A 17,629-nucleotide genomic window follows, 5' to 3' on the forward strand; every position below is an offset into this window, starting at 1 on the left:
CCCGAGTCCTCACTGGACCCTACAGGGGACGGGGTCCCCGCCTGCCTCTTGAGCTGACCTCCCACCCTCTCCCCTTGCACACTGCATACAGAGCTCCCCATGACCTGAAGGGCTGAGCTCGCCCCACTGTCCTCTCAGCCTGGGATGCCCCTCACTCGAGAGCTTTGCAAGGTGGCTTCCAGGTCTCAGCTGAGCCCTCAAGCACCTCCTCGGTGGAGTCACCCCCAACGCCCCAAGCCCACAAAGGGTCACTGTCCATCTCATTGCCAGAGTTTCTCTTTTCATGGCAGTGTTACCATCTGAACTTACATTGTCCTCATTGTTTATTTGTTTATATTTCCTCTTCCCACCAGAATGGGAGCTCTGTGAGACAGGGCACCTTGTCCCGTTACCTCATCAAGCTGTCACCATGTCCAGACACTGACTTCACACTGCACATCCAGGCCCCCTTGTCACCCTCTCCTCACTAGGAGGCTCCATGTCATGGAAGGACCTGGCCCAGCATCTTACTGCCCGTGTATGACATGTGGACGCAGGGCAAGCTGTCTCCACAGCCTTAAGTGTCGCCTCCATAAATACATGTGGCAGAAAGGCAGGAAGCGAGAAAGGCGGAAGGGAGGAGCTGCACGCTCTTCCCCAATTTCCACAGTCCCCCACACTCTCGGCCACGAGGACTCTGATCTCTCTTCTGCAGAACGCAGGCCTTCGCTCATCCAGCCGAGAATCCTTGGTTCCTGGGAGGGCAGACTGTGTCTTTCCTGCTCAGCGGTGTGTCGGCCAGGTCACGTGGCACAGCATCTGGCCCAGAGCCAGCCCTCGACAATATACTTGTTGAATGAATGCATGAATGAATGAATGAATGAATAAGCGTGAGGGAGATCAAATTCCTCCAATCCCTAATAGCACAGTCGGTGATGGTACCTCTTGGAGCATTACGGCCGTCCTCTCCCCAGAGCCAGGCAGCTTCTGAAAAATACAGATTCCTGGACCCCACCTTGCAGATTGTACTTCCAGGTTGGGGAGCTGATGCAGAGCCAGGTTTGGGAGTCATGATATCCAATCTTCAGGCTTCCTGATCATCGGAATCCGGATGGTGATTTTTTCTCTGGTTCGGTCAATGGCCCCAGATTTCTGGATAATGGCAAGGCTGTGCCACTCTCTGTGCTGTACAGAACCTTGTGCCCTGTAGGGCATCTGGCGAATGTTAGTTGATATTAATAGTAATAAAGCCTTTTCCTTTATCCTTCTGAGCATCTTCAAACGAGCAATCCAGTTCTGCCCTCTCACTAGGAATGGTTGGCTTACAGGTCTTGAGCTGAGTATGATGTAATTTACCTCATTATGAGATGGGAAGATGAGTGCATCCTTCCTGAGTGTAGCAGAAGCTGTTGGGAGAGAGGCCAGGCCTCAGCTCAGGCGGGAGAAAGTGAGTGTGGTCTTCAGGGGAAGCATATCAAGTGCTACGAGGGTCCCTTGAAAAGAAGGCGACAGAAAACCACCAATGGAAAACTGGCCTAAAGCAATCTGGGTCTGAAAGTGAGACTTAAAGGAGAACCAATCTGGGAAAAGGTGAGGTTTGAATGGAGAGAAATCAAATACTGAGCATGACTTCCCAGCAGAGAGTCGAAAAATGTGGCCTTTCCCGCAGGGAAGATCTTATTAATAATGCTGATAATATAATAAAATGTACAGTTCCGAGGTATTTTCCTTCCGAGAGGTCAAAGCATTTTCCTGTATTGTCTCACTTGAACCCTCCCCAATCTGATTTGATGGTGACTGTGGCTGGGACTGAGGTGGGGAAACTGAGGCAGGGAGGGGGCACTAAACAAAATGAAGCCAACAGCATGATCCATGTGGGGCAAAGGCAGAGCCCACGTGAGGGCTCCAGACCTGAAACACAGGGTTCCTTTTCACTGACATCTCATAATTACAGTGATGAAGTACAGATAAATCAATAAGATCAGGAAAAAAATGGGCATTTGGATTTGGGAGTTTTTAGGCCCAGACAGGCAAACTAGCTCAGATCTCTAAGATGGGGTCCCCAAATGCCACCCCCTGACCTAACACAGGGCAGTCCTCTCGCCTCTGAACTCCCACCACAGCCCTGCCCTGCCTGTTCTTGTGCCCTGATTGTACCAACAAACATCGCACTGTATCCCTACTTCCTCTCCTGCGTTGGGGGCTCCCTTCCCCTCTTTCTCCACCTGTATAACCCCTGAGTCCTTGTATTAGTTTCCTAGTTCCTGCAGTAACAGAACGGAAGTTTACGGTCTCACAGTTGTGGAGCCCAGAAGTCCAAAATCAAGGTGTCTGAAGGGCCATGTTCCCTCTGGAGGTGCTGGGGAGGACCCGTTCCAGGCCCCTCTCTGGGCTTTTGGTAGTTCCTTGGCTTGTGGCAGCATCATTCCAATCTTCTCATGGTGTTATCCTTGTGTGGGTGTCTGCCTTTGCGTCTAAATCTTCCCCATTTAATAAGGACACTTGTTGGGTTAGGCCCACTCCACTCTGATAACCCTCATTTTAAACTTATCTCTGTAAAGACTCCAAGTCCAAATAAGGCCACATTCTGAGGTACTGGAGGTTAAGACTCCCACATATCTTTGGGGTGGGGGGGACACCATTCAACTCCTTAAAGCCACAAATTGATTGTCACCTCCTGGCTGAGCTGGGCTGGGTGCCCTTTCCTCTGCGCTTCTCTGGTGTCCTGCCTGGTCCTCGTCACGCCGCATTATCAAGTCCACTCATCTGTGTCCCCCACCTGACCGTGACTCTGAGAGAAAGGATCCAGAGTTGCATCTCCAAAGCCCCAGATCCTTCTCAGCCCAGTGCTGGGAACATCGTGGGCATCAGACGTTTGCTGATGAATGAACGCAGATGGTCATGGATTTTGCAAGCTGTGCTGCTGGCCCCATTACCTGCCTTCACTGCAGGATTACAAGGGAACACATGGTCAGCAGGCTTGAGTGACCTCTGTCCAGACTCTAGCATCAAGGACAACTAGGTGAGCTGGCAGATTTAGTCCATTTGTCTCACACCAGCCTGGTCCCAACAGCTGGAAACTTCAGCAAAGACAGCAACCCAACGGGGTGAAATTTCAGGGCCCCAAACCTTTGCCCTGAATGTCATCTTTCAAGCTCTGCGCATGAATGGTTGCCAAAATGCAGAAGGATGTTTTTCCGGTTGTTTTCCTAGCTGGCCTTTCTCTGAGCCCTGTGAACCTGTTCTTCTAGATGAAGATCCTTGAGGTGGAAGAGCAACAGCAGCCTCACTTCTCTTCCAGGGGGTGGGGAGTCGCAAGGCTGGCGCTGTCACTGCTTCTTCACGCTCGCGCTTCCTGCATGTCAAAGGCCACTTGGAGCTGCCCCCCTCCACCCCCCTGTTGTGACTGGAGCAGCCAGGAGCACTGCTTGGTGCCAGGCCCTTTGCTACCGTCTGTGGCACCCGGCCTTCTCAAACCAAGTTTTAAAATAAAACCACTATCTTCTACCTCAGCAATGGTAATAATGCTGAAGATTCATTTGGAAGTAAGGCCACAACTGTCCTGCAGTAACTGGCACACCTGTGTTGACCTTTTCATCCCCTACTTAAAGAACTGTGAAACGGGGCTGTCGTCTCTGTGCAGCTGCTCACCCAAAGGAGCCCAGTCAATGAATGTTGCGGTGGATTCACTCTTTTGTTCCCAGTGTGCTCTGGTGCGTTTGTGGCAGCATAATCCCAATTTGCCTTATACACTTCCTTCCGATGTGCTAAGATCCTTCATGGTGAAAGCAAAGTACACAATCAGGTTGAGAGGAACAACACAGCACAGATGGAAAGGTGCCCATTGAGGAAGAATCCCACCACTTCCATTCAGCAGAGATTCTTTAACGTTCTTGAGGGTATGATTTCCCCATCCTTATAGCCTTTGCTTTCTACCACTGGTCATTTTGATAATAATGGCTAGCTTTTTATTATGTATCATTTCATTAATAATAATTGTGATCATTTATCGAGCACCTGCTAAGTACCATGAAGCCTTCAGAGCAGTCCTAGCTGGAGCATTTAGGCAAGAAAAAAAGAAAGAAAAGGCATTTACATAGGAAAAGAACTAAAGTTGTCTATGTCTGAAGATTATATAATTTTATATATAGGAAACCCACAGATTCCACCAAAAATCTCTTAGAACTAATAAGCAAATTCAGTAACTCTCCAGGATATAATATTAACACACAAAAATCAGTGGCATGTCTATATATTAACACTGAAATATTTAAAAGAGAAATAAACAATTCCATTTACAATAGCATCAAAAACAACAAAATACGTAGGAATAAATGTAACCTGGAGAATTAGAAATCTGTTCACTGAAAGCTATGACACTGATGAAAGAAACTGAAGAAGACACAAATAAATAGAAAGCTATCCCATGTTAGTGGGTCAGAAGAATATTGTTAAAATGTCCATACTACCCAAAGCTATCTAGAGATGCAATGCAATCCCTATGATAATCCCAATGGCATCTTTCACAGAAATAGAAAAAATAATCCTAAAATTCATATGGATACACAAAAGACCCAGAATAGCCAAAGCAATCTTGAGTAAGAATAACAAAGCTGGAGGCATTACACTTCCTGATTTCAAACTATATTACATAGCTATAGTAATCAAAACAGTACATGACTGGCATTAAAAACATATATGTAGACCAATGGAACAGAATTAAGAGCCCAGAAATAAACCCATGCATATACTGTCAACTGATATTTGAAATGGGAACCAAGAATACTCACTGGGGAAAAGACAGTCTTTTCAATGAACAGTGCTGGGAAAACTGGACATTTGCAAAAGAATGAAACTAGACCTCTATCTTACACCACTCACAACAATTCACTTGAAATGGATTAAAGATTTAAATAAAAGACCTGAAACTATAAAACTCCTAGAAGAAAATACAGGGGAAAAGTTCCTTTACATCGGTAGTGGCAACAATATTTTGGATATGATACCAAAAGCACAAGCAACGAAAGCAAAAATAAACAAGTGGGACTACATGAAACTAAAAAGCTTTTGCACAGCAAAAGAAACAATTGACAAAGTGAAGACACAACCTACAGAATGGGAGAAAATATCTGAAAACCATATATGACATAGGAGTTAATATTCAAAATATATAAGGAACTCACACAACCCAATAGCAAAAAAAACCCCAAATAATCTGATTAAGAAATGGGCAAAGAACCTGAATAGACATTTTTCCAAAGAAGACATACAAATGGCCAACAGGTACTTGAAAAGACACTCAACATCACTAATCATCCGGGAAATAAAAATCAAAACGTCAATGAGATATCAACTCACATGTATTAGAATAGTTATTAGCAAAAAGACAAGTGATAACAAGTGTTGGTGAGGGTGTGGAAGAAAGGGAACCCTTGTGCACTGTTGGTGGGAACATAAATTGGTGAGCCACTATAGAAAATAATATAGAGGTTCCTCAAAAAATTAAAAACAGAGCCACCATATTACTCAGCAATCCCACTTCTGGGTATATATCCTAAGGAAATAAAATCATTATCTGTAAGGGATATCTGCTCCCCCCTTCCCATGTTCACTACAGCATCATTCAAAACGTTATTCAAAATAGCCAAGACATGGAAACAACCTAAGTGTCCACCAACAGATGAATGGATAAAGAAGATATATATATACACATCTATGCACATACACACATACATACACAATGGAATATTATTCAGCCATGAAAAAGAAGGAAATCCGGCCATTTGTGACAAAATGGATGGACTTTGAAGGCATTATGCTAAGTGAAATAAGTCAGACAAAGAAAGACAAATACTGTACAATATCACTTATATGTGGGATCTAAAAAAAAGCCAAACTCACAGAAACAGAGATTAGAATAGGCATTGCCAGTGGCTAGGATGTGGGGGAATTGAGGAGATGTTGATCCAAGGGTATAAACTTCCAGTTATAAGATGAATAAGCTCTAGATATCTAATATATAGTATGGTGACTACAGTTAATAACACTGTATTACATACTTGAAAGTTGCTAAGAGAAGATCTTAAGTGTTCTCACCTCACATAAGCACATTGTAATTATGTGAGGTGATGGATATGTTAATCAATCTCATTGCGGTAATCATCAAATCATCACATTGTATATCTTTTTAAAAAATTAATTATTTATTTTTGGCTGCATTGTGTCTTCGTTGAGGCGTATGGGCTTTCTCTAGTTGCCACAAGCAGGGGCTACTGTTCATTGTGGTGCGTGGGCTTCTCATTGCAGTGGCTTCTCTTGTTGTGGAGCACGGGCTCTAGATGCGCGGGTTTCAGTAGGTGTGGCACGCAGGCTCAGTAGTTGCGGCACATGGGCCCTAGAGCTCAGGCTCAGTATTTGTGGCACACGGGCTTAGTTGCTCCGCAGCACATGGGATCTTCCCGGACAAGGGATCAACCTCGTGTCCCCTGCATTGGCAGGCGGATTCTTAACCACTGCACCACCAGGGAAATCCAGAAATAAAACTTTGAATTGAATGGAACTTAACTTTGTCCTCTTGCACTTCCAGCATAGAGCACATACACTTATATCATGTCTTACTGACATAACTGTAATCTTCCTCAATTGTCTCCCCCACCCCCTGCTGCCCTCCAGTTGACACAAACAGTGGGACGAGGCAAGAAGGCAACCTGAGTGGAAGCACAGAATGAAGCAGCACCAAAGAGATGAAAATAACCTCCTTGAACCCCAGTAAAGCTCCAGCAGACTGGGTCCCAGGGGCATCCTCGCGCAGCCTCACTGTAACAGCTGTGCCTTCAATTCCTGTCCCCACACTTTCTACAGACTCTGCAGAAATGATACAGGTTCCTGCATGCCTCACAGGGCAAGTAACTCAGCTTCCATCAGGCGAGCAGAGACAAACACGTGTCATGGGCTCCTACAGAGGCCATTCACTGTGCCAAGGCCAGAGGCCCTGCTGGACAGGAGTCCAGGGCTTGAGTCACAAGCGTTTGCAGGAACTGAGTAAAGGAAGAGACGAAGCTGAGAAAGGACCTTGGCTGATCCTGGAGACAGGACCAAACACATGAATTTTCTTCCTTTTAATTCACTTCTAATTCCTCCACATGGATAAAACGAGTATTCTTCTGGGAACATTTACAAAGGTGGACTTGTGATATTTAACAAGGGGCTTGAGTCACAAGCGTTTGCAGGAACTGAGTAAAGGAAGAGAGGAAGCTGAGAAAGGACCTTGGCTGACCCTGGAGACAGGACCACATGTGTGAATTTTCTTCATTTTAATTCACTTCTAATTGAGTATCGTTAAAATGAGTGTTGTTCTGGGAATATTTACAAAGGGGGACTTGTGATATTTAACTAAAGCATTGTTGACCCTGCAGGAGGAGCTGGAGGTGCTAAGGCAGGAGAGGAGCCTTCATCCCCCTCCACTGCTTAAAGCCTTCCAGCAGCTCCCATTCCCCTTGGGAGGAAGTCCAGGCATCTTGGCCAGCACAGCATGGCTCCTGCTCCAGCCCCAGGCCACCCACACTCCTGTGCTCCTGGCTTCCGGAGATCCTCTTAGACACCCTGCTCTCCCGTCCTCAAAGAAGCTGTGCCCTGTGCCTAGAACAATACCCTGACACCTGCTCATCTTCACATCACTGCTTACTCACCACCTCCTCCTGGAGACGTCTCACCTCCCCAGAGGTGCAGGTCAGTACGTTTCCTAAATTCTCTCCTAATGCCTCTACTCCCCATCGAAGTACTTGTGCCAATGGAAATTGCTCGTTACTCGATGGAAAGCTCCCTGAGGGTAGGGTTCAGTGGATCATTACTGTGCATCAAGAGGATGACATCATGTTGAAAACCTGAACTTATAAATGAATGAGTAAATAAATACAGGGTATTAAGCTTGATTTATTCCCTCTGCCCCTGGGAGCCCTTTTCCATCTTCTCTAAAAATAGACCCCTCTTGTTGACAGGGTCTGTCCAAGCAGGGAGTGTCACGCCAAGGACCCAAGGGTTCTTTGAGTTTTGACTGTATCCCATTAAAAATATAATCCATAAACCTCGGCCCAGGCTCCATTCATCAGACACCAAAGGCCACACCTGCCATCATCAATAACAGGGCTGATCTAGCTGTCAGCACCAGGAAATAAGGAGAGTGATGCAGGCCCAGTAAGTCAGGGACACCAGCAGCTGTACTAGCTCTGACGTTGCCTTTGGAGGACCAAAGAGCGTGTCTAAAGGCAAAGGGGACTCCTTTGCTGTAAGAAGAGAACTGTGCAGCTATGAAACTTAGTTGCTGGAGGGAAATTAATAAAATGTTACTTTGTCATTTTAGGTGTAAATTTATTTTTCATCTGGATCAAAGATATACTGCATTTTCTTTATGAATACAAACATGCTGCCAATTAGTGTTGACCTGCTCAGGAGGAGGAAAACCAACGTAGATTCCTTTCAATACTAGAGCAGGGGTGTAAAGCTGTTTATTATTAAGGTTAACCCAATTAGGCTGAGGATATTTTGGCACTTTTCTGCCTTTGGAGTTGTGTGAAGGCGACTTCAGGGAGTAGCAGCAACGTACCAGGGAGACCAACGGCAGCATCTGCCCCCATACAAACTCCAGACTGAAGGACTCACACTCAACATCCTCCCCAACCCTCAGACCCCTGAAAAGTGCCCTGGGGAAGACACCCTGTAGGCTGTTCACCCAGTTCTCAACAAGCCCCCGTGCCAAGCTAGGCATGCCAGGCATATCTGTACTCTGTGACCCACCCTCCCAGCTATGGGTGGCCTAAGTTGGGCCAGAGTTGGAACTTTGGAGTCAGGGCTAAAAGCATCCAGTTTCAGTCTGGGCTGGCCCCTGAAACAGAGGAGATATAAAGACCCAGGGGCCTTGAATACAGCCATTTTCTGCCAAGTGGACCGAGCAGTAGAGAAAGCCAGTGTAGAGAAAAGGAGCAGGAAGCAGCTGCAGAAGAAACAGAGACAAGCGAGGGGCTTCCTGGGTCTCTCACTTAGACCCTCTCTGCTCCCTCCCTCCAACCCTCTCCCCTCCAACCCTGGACCCCTGTCCATTGTAAGTGGATGACTGGACACCCTCAAACCCCACAGAGCTCTGCCTTTACCTGACTGACCCTCCTTGACTTGGTTGAAAGCTGGCTCAGAAGGGAGCTGATCTCAGTACAGCATCAGGCCTCTCTCCCCAGATCATGACAGCACCGTATGTGCACAACACGTATGCACTGAGTAAGTTGATATCACCTTCCCTTAAGGCCTCTCAGAGGAGGTTGCTCATTCACTCGTTTCTCACACACCAGGAAGACACATGGGTATTCTTCCTGCTCCCTACTGCTGCTTCTAGACATCACTCCTCCTCCCTTATAAACCCAAAAAGCACAAGTAAAACACCAACAACAAATACTCCTCTGTGAGATTTGTGACATCACAGTCATCACCCATTTTCACCCCATTCCTCAAGGCAAGTTCTCCCATCCTAACGTGGGCCCTCATCAGCCCATAGTCTGACTCCATCCATCAATAATTTCTCCTTGAGACAGAAGACCTGTATGCAGAAAACTATAAGACACTGATGAAAGAAATCAAAGATGATACAAACAGATAGAGAGATATACCATGTTCTTGGACACAAAGAATCAACATTGTTAAAATGACTATACTACCAAAAGCAATCTACAGGTTCAATGCAATCCCTATCAAACTGCCAAGGGCATTTTTCACAGAACTAGAACAAAAAATTTCACAATTTGTATGGAAACACAAAAGACCCTGAATAGCCAAAGCAATCTTGAGAAAGAAAAATGGAGCTGGAGGAATGAGGTTCCCTGACTTCAGAGTCTACTACAAAGCTATAGTAATCAAGACAGTATGGTACTGGCACAAAAACAGAAATAGAGATCAATGGAACAGGCTAGAAAGCCCAGAGATAAACCCACGCACATATGGTCACCTTGTCTTTGAAAAAGGAAGCAAGAATATACAGTGGAGAAAAGACAGCCTCTTCAATAAGTGGTGCTGGGAAAACTGGACAGCTACATGTAAAAGATGAAATTAGAACACTCCCTAACACCATACACAAAAATAAACTCAAAATGGATTAAAGACCTAAATATAAAGCCAGACACTATAAAACTCTTAGAGGAAAACATAGGCAGAACACTCTATGGCATAAATCACAGCAAGATCCTTTTTGACCCGCCTCCTAGAGAAATGGAAATAAAAACAAAAATAAACAAATGGGACCTAATGAAACTTAAAAGCTTTTGCACAGCAAAGGAAACTACAAACGAGACAAAAAGACAACCCTCAGAATGGGAGAAAATATTTGCAAACAGAGCAACTGACAAAGGATTAATCTCCATAATATACAAGCAGCTCATGCAGTTCAATATCAAAAAAAAAACAAACAACCCAGTCCAAAAATGGGCAGAAGACCTAAACAGACATTTCTCCAAAGAAGATGTACAGATTGCCAACAAACACATGAAAGGATGCTCAACATCACTAGTCATTAGAGAAATGCAAATCAAGACCACAATGAGGTAGCACCTCACACCAGTCAGAATGGCCATCATCAAAAAGTCTACAAGCAATAAATGCTGGAGAGGGTGTGGAGAAAAGGGAGCCCTCTTGCACTGTTGGTGGCAATGTAAACTGACACAGCCACTATGGAGAACAGTATGGAGGTTCCTTAAAAAACTAAAAATAGAACTACCATATGACCCAGCAATCCCACTACTGGGCATATACCCTGAGAAAACCATAATTCAAAAAGAGTCATGTACCACAATGTTCATTGCAGTACTATTTACAATAGCCAGGACATGGAAGCAACCTAAGTGTCCACTGACAGATGAATGGATAAAGAAGATGTGGCACATATATACAATGGAATATTACTCAGCCATAAAAAGAAACAAAATTGAGTTATTTGTAGTGAGGTGGATGGACCTAGAGTCTGTCATACAGAGTGAAGTAAGTCAGAAAGAGAAAAAACAAATACCATATCCTAATACATATATATGGAATCTAAAAAAAAAAAAAAGGTTCTGATGAACTTAGGGGCAGGACAGGAATAAAGACGCAGATGTAGAGAATGGACTTGAGGACATGGTGGGGAGGGGAAGCTGGGACGAGGTGAGAGAGTAGCATGGACCAATATACACTACCAAACGTAAAATAGATAGCTAGTGGGAAGCAGCTGCATAGCACAGGGAGATCAGCTCGGTGCTTTGTGACCACCTAGAGGGGTGGGATAGGAGGGGTGGGAGGGAGACGCAAGAGGGAGGGGATATGTGGATATATGTGTATTTATAGCTGATTCACTTTTTTACACAGCAGTAACTAACACAACATTGTAAAGCAATTATACTCCAATAAAGATGTAAAAAACCAACCAAACAAACAAAAAATTTCTCCTCAGGGTTTCACAGAATGCATTTCAGGGTAAATTTGGGAATGGCCTGGTGAGAACTAAAATGTCAGGTCGAGCGTAACTATATGGTTTAGATATGCTAAATAAAGAGGGGAGTTGAGTCAATCCTGGTGCGTTTGGCTCACGTAAGCAGCGAAACTAGAAAAGTCAGCTTGGAGAAAAGGCTCTTCTCCCTTTGACCTGGTAGAGTGCCTCAGTTCCCCACTAAAATTGAACTGAGTGGACATTACAGCTTTGGGCACTTCTCTAAGACAAGAACTTACTTGGCACCGTGAATAATACCCCAGATTCTTTATATTCCTTCAGCACCAGGCCAGAACAACGTCGTCCATTTACCCCACTGTACAGAGCCAGGATGGGAAGACGCCTCGGGAATGCAGTGGGTGTGCTGCTGGGGGTTATCTAGTCTCCTCTTGTAAGCCTCTCAAGACCTCTCTATGGTTTAATTATCTGTGAGCAATTAAACCCGTATGGGGAGAAGTACTGCAAAGAAAATTTCAATTACACACACGTGTAGCTGCCTGCACCTCTCTTCAAACCCCTTTTATTTCTTGGTCCCTCTGAGGCATGACAGCTGTGCATGTGGAAAACGATTAGGACTGGGAGAGCTTCTTCCCACAGGATCAGAGAGCAAGTGAGTGGTGTGACCCCCCTGCCTGCAGCAGAGGCTGCCGGGGGGAGCCCAGCCTGGCTGGCACGGTGTAATTCCGCATCCCTTCCCAGGGCCCTAGCACCATCCCCGAAAAATCAGAGAGTTGAAATGGGCTGGCATTTGAGAATCAGCTATTCTGGTGCCCAACTGCTGCTCACTGCACACTGCCCACTGCTTCCTGGGTGAGAGGAATCACGCAGATGGCAAGAGAAGACATTTCCCCTAGGAGGCCCTGACTGGTAATATTATGGTTTACAGAGGGCCAAGCAATACTCCCTCACCCTTGACCAAATCCAGATACCTCCAGGGCAGCTCCAGTGACAGGTGTGCACAGGTCTGCAGAGTCACACCCATCGGCACGTTGGGCCCATAGAGCAGTAGCAATGACTCGTTCTAGGAATTTGTCAGGAGGGCCCGCCGCTGGGTGTTCATCCCAGAGTAGCACACGCCACCACACACACACACACATGCGCACACACTGTTCTTTGCCTCCCCGACCTGGAGCAGCCCCTGCGTGTGGCGCCGCGGTACAAAGCAGCCCTGGATGCTCGCAGGCGGGTGGCATGGCAGCGACGTTTCACGTCCTCCTGCTCAATGGTCTTGGGTGTTGCCTAAACTCTCAAGCTCAAAACTTACAATATCATAATCAAATGGCAAAATTATCTAAAGCAATCACGCATATCTTACTTTCCATGTCATATATCATATGAAGTATGTGGCAATATAGAGCTCAAAAGCATGTAATTGGCCCACAAAATTCTTAATGTTCCAACTGTCCATCTTAGGAAATACCAACCAAAATAGAAATAATATGCTGCATGAGACTCCCTTTCCAATTCACATGCTCATGCAGACATTCGACCAAGCACACGGGAGTGTCTAAATCCATCACTGGTGGCCACGCCGCGAGCTGACTTCACATGAGCCGTTACTGGCCATCCCTCACCGCTCTTCTCCTGGATTCTGTGACCCCACTTCCAAGCCACATCTCTGGAGCTTCCACACCCACTCTCCTGACAGTCGGCCCACTCCACTCCTCCATACGTCTGCTAAGGAGAGGGCCTGGCCCCTTCCCCTGAAAAACACCCAGTTATCGGCAAGGTGCAACATCCCTGACTCCAACCAAACTACATCATTCAGACCTAAATTGTTTCTAGAAAGCTCGAGGCAAATTTATCAGACAGTTGCCAAAGTCTGTGCTTTACTTAGACGCAGCAACGCAAGGGCCGACTGAACCATTTCCAGAAAGACGCTCTAGTCATTCGTAAACCTGACTGATGAAGGCTCCATTCAAGCAAGGCTGGATGGGGGAAATGACATGATTGACAGGAGAAAGGGGAAACCAACAGGAGCAGCAAGACTTCCCTCCTCACACAGGAGAGTGGGGGACCAGAGAGGGGTTTACCGTGGGTGTTTGGAAAGTTTAGAGTTCTGTTTCAAAGCCCAATGTCTTACGCAAGAGATTCCGATGAGTTAATTTTGATATAAACTGATATCTTCCCAGTTTTAGATGAAAATAATCTGCACAGCAATTCATCTTAGCATTGTTTATAACTGTGAAAAACCATAAGTCTATGTAGGAGACAACATAGTTAAATAAAATAAGATGACTCCACTCAATGGAATATCAGGACATAATTAAACAAGGATTCTGAAGGAATGTTATACTATGGAAAATGCTTAGGATATAATGCTAAGTCAAAAGTCTAAGGGAACAAAGTGTGCATATGATTTCACATTTTAAAATAACAGTTATACAAAGAAAAAATATAGCCTGGGAGACAGTTCACCAAAATATAAATGGTGAATATGTTTAGGTGGTGGGATTATAGACTTTTTCTTTCTACGTACCTATGTTTTCCAAATTTAATGAACGTGTACAATTTTTAATGAACCTATTTGATTATAAATACTTATTTGAAAATATAAGTAAACTGTCTCAGACGCCGCACTATAAAAATCACAGGGAATCAGAAGACGTAGGTAAGAGAATTAGTATATGAAACTAACCTGTGCATCTGAAGGAAGATGAGGGGAAACTGAAGCAGGTTAGAAGCTGTTCATCTGATGGAAGATGAGAGAAAGCTGAAGCGACTGAGAAGCTCCTGGAATCCCTCTGGGAAAAAAATCATGGGACTTAGGCTGTGGACATGACCCCACATTTCTCCTTTCTCCCTTCTGCTTTACCACAGGGAAACAAAGGATCAAACGACACTTTTCTTCTGAGAACTAGAAGCAATACATTGAAAGCCTGCCTTCACCTGGTGCATTTTTAATTTTGACATTTCCTGCTCTGAAACTCTCAGGAACTAGAGCCAGACACCAGGCACCTTCTATATCCTGAAAGAACTGCAATTCCAGGAGAGGTTTTTAATCCATTAGAAGACTGTATTCCTGCAGACTATCATGTCTCTGTGGAAAGGAATCAACTTTGTCTTATTTATTATTGCAAATCCGATGCCTAGCACAGTACTTGGTATTAAAGGGTGTCTCAAAACGTATTTGTTGAATGAACGCTTTTAAAATATTTTCTTAGAATCAGGGTTAGCCTAAGAAGAAATTGAAGTGAGTTCGAGGTTACTGAAAATTACATTTTATCATATTGTGGTATTTGGCTTTTAATTTGCTATGACTCTATGTTATTTAGACAATTAACTTCACTGTTTTAATTAGTTTAGCCAAATTCACATGTGGTGTTACCTTTAACACAGTGGTTCACACACATAAGAGAAAGAAGCTGAAGCCAAACAGCACCATCCACCTAGTGCAACTTACGTGGATCACGGACGGGCTGCAAAGGAGGAAACGGCCTCTGGAACACCACCCTTGTACACCCAAGTCAGCGGAATGAAGGCACTGGGCCCTGACCACTCCCAGGAAGTGTACCTGTGGGTCAGCCATTTGGTGCCAGGGCTGGAAGGAAAACAGGAGCAGCGCCTTGAAACCTCCCAGCCGACGACTAGACAATCACGGCGCCCACGAGTCTCCCGTGATGCCTTGCTCTGAGGCCCTTCTGCCAGGCGCCACCTGGAAGCTCAATTCAATCAAAGTTGCTTTACAACATCATTGGCTTCCATCATTAGTTTACAACGTGTCACCAGTTCGTGGGCTATACAGACAGTTCAAAGATTTCAGTGGCTCTCTCCTGTCAGCCCGTCAGCTCTCTGCCATCTCCTCAGTGAAGGGCTCTGTAGATTCTTCAGAGTGAATATAAAATAATAATAGTTAAAATGCTTTAAATAAGTGAAGTTCTGGCAGGTTTCGAGGGCTCTCCCATTTAGTAGCAGACCCTCTAACCATCAGAGAATCAGAATTGGGAAATAAAACTTAGAAAAAGTTTTAAGGAAATAGGATTACTGAGTTTAGCAAAAAGAGCTGTGTAACACTGTCTTTCAAGTGCGGGAATGGCTTTCACACAGTGAAGAGGTACTTTTCATTTCCTCTACAGGAAGAACAAGAAGAGCCCACTTTTAGTTGAAACTTGAGGTTTCTAACTTAGATATGTTACCTTTGGTTCTCTGATATTCCTCCCCCGGAATTTTTTTTTAAAGTAGGGTAGCTTCTCAACTTTCTGAGATGCTTTTAAACAATTCAACCTGAATGCAGAAGACGGAGCAGGTGGTCTCTCAAGCATTCTCCCTCTTCAAGATGTTGGACACTCAAGAGTCTCAGGAGGAAATTGTACCTTGTCATTTGATGGCCAGTTCAATTCTAACAACATTCCTAAAACACCAGACACGTATTTTCATACAGATGATGACCTGATAGCTTTCTCATCCACTTAAACCTACTGGTTGATTTGATCTCCTAGTTATTGGGTACTGTCCACCCTTCCTCCAGCTGTTCTGACCTGTTTCCTCTGACCCTTTCATCCTATCCAAGTCCCTGTGAACTCACACTGTGTCTTCTGCAATGAAGAGGGTTCTTTTCCCCTTAAGTCATATAGTCCTTTAAAAAAGGATTATTAACCACTATGTCTTGGTCATATTCCAACATGGGAAATTACATTTTGCCTCCCTACAATTTCCCCTGTCATTTTAATTAGAAGTACTATTTAATATCCCACTCAAAATAAAACCTGTTGCAGAGAGGGCTGCCTCCGAGGGAACTGCCTTTTCTAGCACAGAGGAGATGTTTCAGAGATGTGTGACTAATACTCCTGGGGCAGGAGCTGAGTACATTGGGATCCTTTGGGAGTAGAGGTACCTCCAAAGGATCAAATTGATTTTTATTTTATGCCTGCGGCAGACAATCCCATAAGACAGATTTTTCCCTCCAGCATTTTGCAGTATCTTCTGAGGTTCAGAATCAAGGCAAGAGCTGCTTGGTGATCTTGTGTGGATGACGCATTACACGGAGCTGACTATGACATCATGTCATCTTGTTCTCAGTCAGAGCAACCCGATGTGCCCGCCCTGCACACCCCAGCTCTGTGAGTCACTGTGTGATAGATTGTCCAGGAAATGCAAAACGACGCTCTTCTAAAAACTCACCATTGAAAAATTGAGGCTTCCGGCCAGGGAATGTAGAGAGAAAAAAAGTAAGCTCTCGGGAGGGGCAAGTTCTCATTTCTGTTTTTCTTTTCATTATTGTTCAAATATAAAATCCTACAAGGGATTGTGGCATTGCTAGTGATTTTGTCATTGATGTTTTATTGCCTCAGAAACGAAGTTTATTTTCCACCAATTTAAACTTTCTGTTATGAACAGCTATGCCAGTCCACATCCTAAGGAGCTTTTATCATCAAAAATGATGGACTGTCTATGTGTGCATTGTGAACGCTGAATACAATTGGCTACATAAGCTCCACTTGTGCCTGAAGAATCCTGCAATACAAAACAATCTTGATACATACAAACTTATAGCAGATTTGAATAATGATAAAATAAAATATCAAGGATAATCTACTAAAGAAAAAATTAAAATTTAGTCTTATCCAAATACTTCCAATCTGAAGGGGGAAAAAAAATCATGTGCTGGACCCCAAACAGTGGGAATTCAAAGTTTAAAATCTTTTCTTCTGTTTCTACCTTCCAAATGTCAGTAAACAAAAGAATTACTGAACCAAAGATCCAGTGAACGAAAATTGCAGAGAAAGAGAAACAGCAGAGATTAAGGAAACCAAGATGTTAACAAGGATAGAACCTCATTCTGGCAAGGCTGACCTTTCCAACCCAGCACATACTACTTCTCACTCCTCTGGCTTAAGACATGAGGACAGTCAGACAAATTAACAAGAGCCCAGACCGCCACGGCTGAAAAGCAGTCAGGCAGCGAGCACATACTAAATACCTTCCCTTGCCTCAAAACCACTATCCTCCTGCTAGAAATGCACTGTTAATGGGCAGGGCAGCCTCATTTTGGGCTTTGGATGCTATAGGCTTGGTTTGGATCAACATCTGGTTAAATCCCAAGGAAGTTTGCCCCATGAAGGTGACACTATGGGTTCCATGAAGAAGTCACTCCGTAGTCACTTCAATGGACAAAGAAACCCCAGGAACCACTACTGGATTTGGAGTCTGCCG

At 44.6% G+C, this 17,629-nt stretch overlaps 1 protein-coding gene across 2 annotated transcripts in view; it reads right to left on the reverse strand.

The window, feature by feature from the left end:
* CRH (corticotropin releasing hormone) overlaps positions 1–17,629 on the reverse strand; it is a 197,159-nt gene that overhangs the window by 69,034 nt on the left and 110,496 nt on the right. The window contains exon 5 of one of the 2 annotated variants that reach the window (XM_082433756.1): positions 14,115–14,220. The gene's annotated coding sequence lies outside the window, so the exon portion shown is untranslated. Of the gene's footprint in view, positions 1–14,114; positions 14,803–17,629 lie in introns of those variants that run through there. The other variant, XM_082433757.1, reaches the window with a different exon arrangement.

Source organism: Balaenoptera physalus (genome assembly GCF_965194825.1).
Source record: "Balaenoptera physalus genome assembly, chromosome: 17".
NCBI lineage: Eukaryota > Metazoa > Chordata > Mammalia > Artiodactyla > Balaenopteridae > Balaenoptera > Balaenoptera physalus.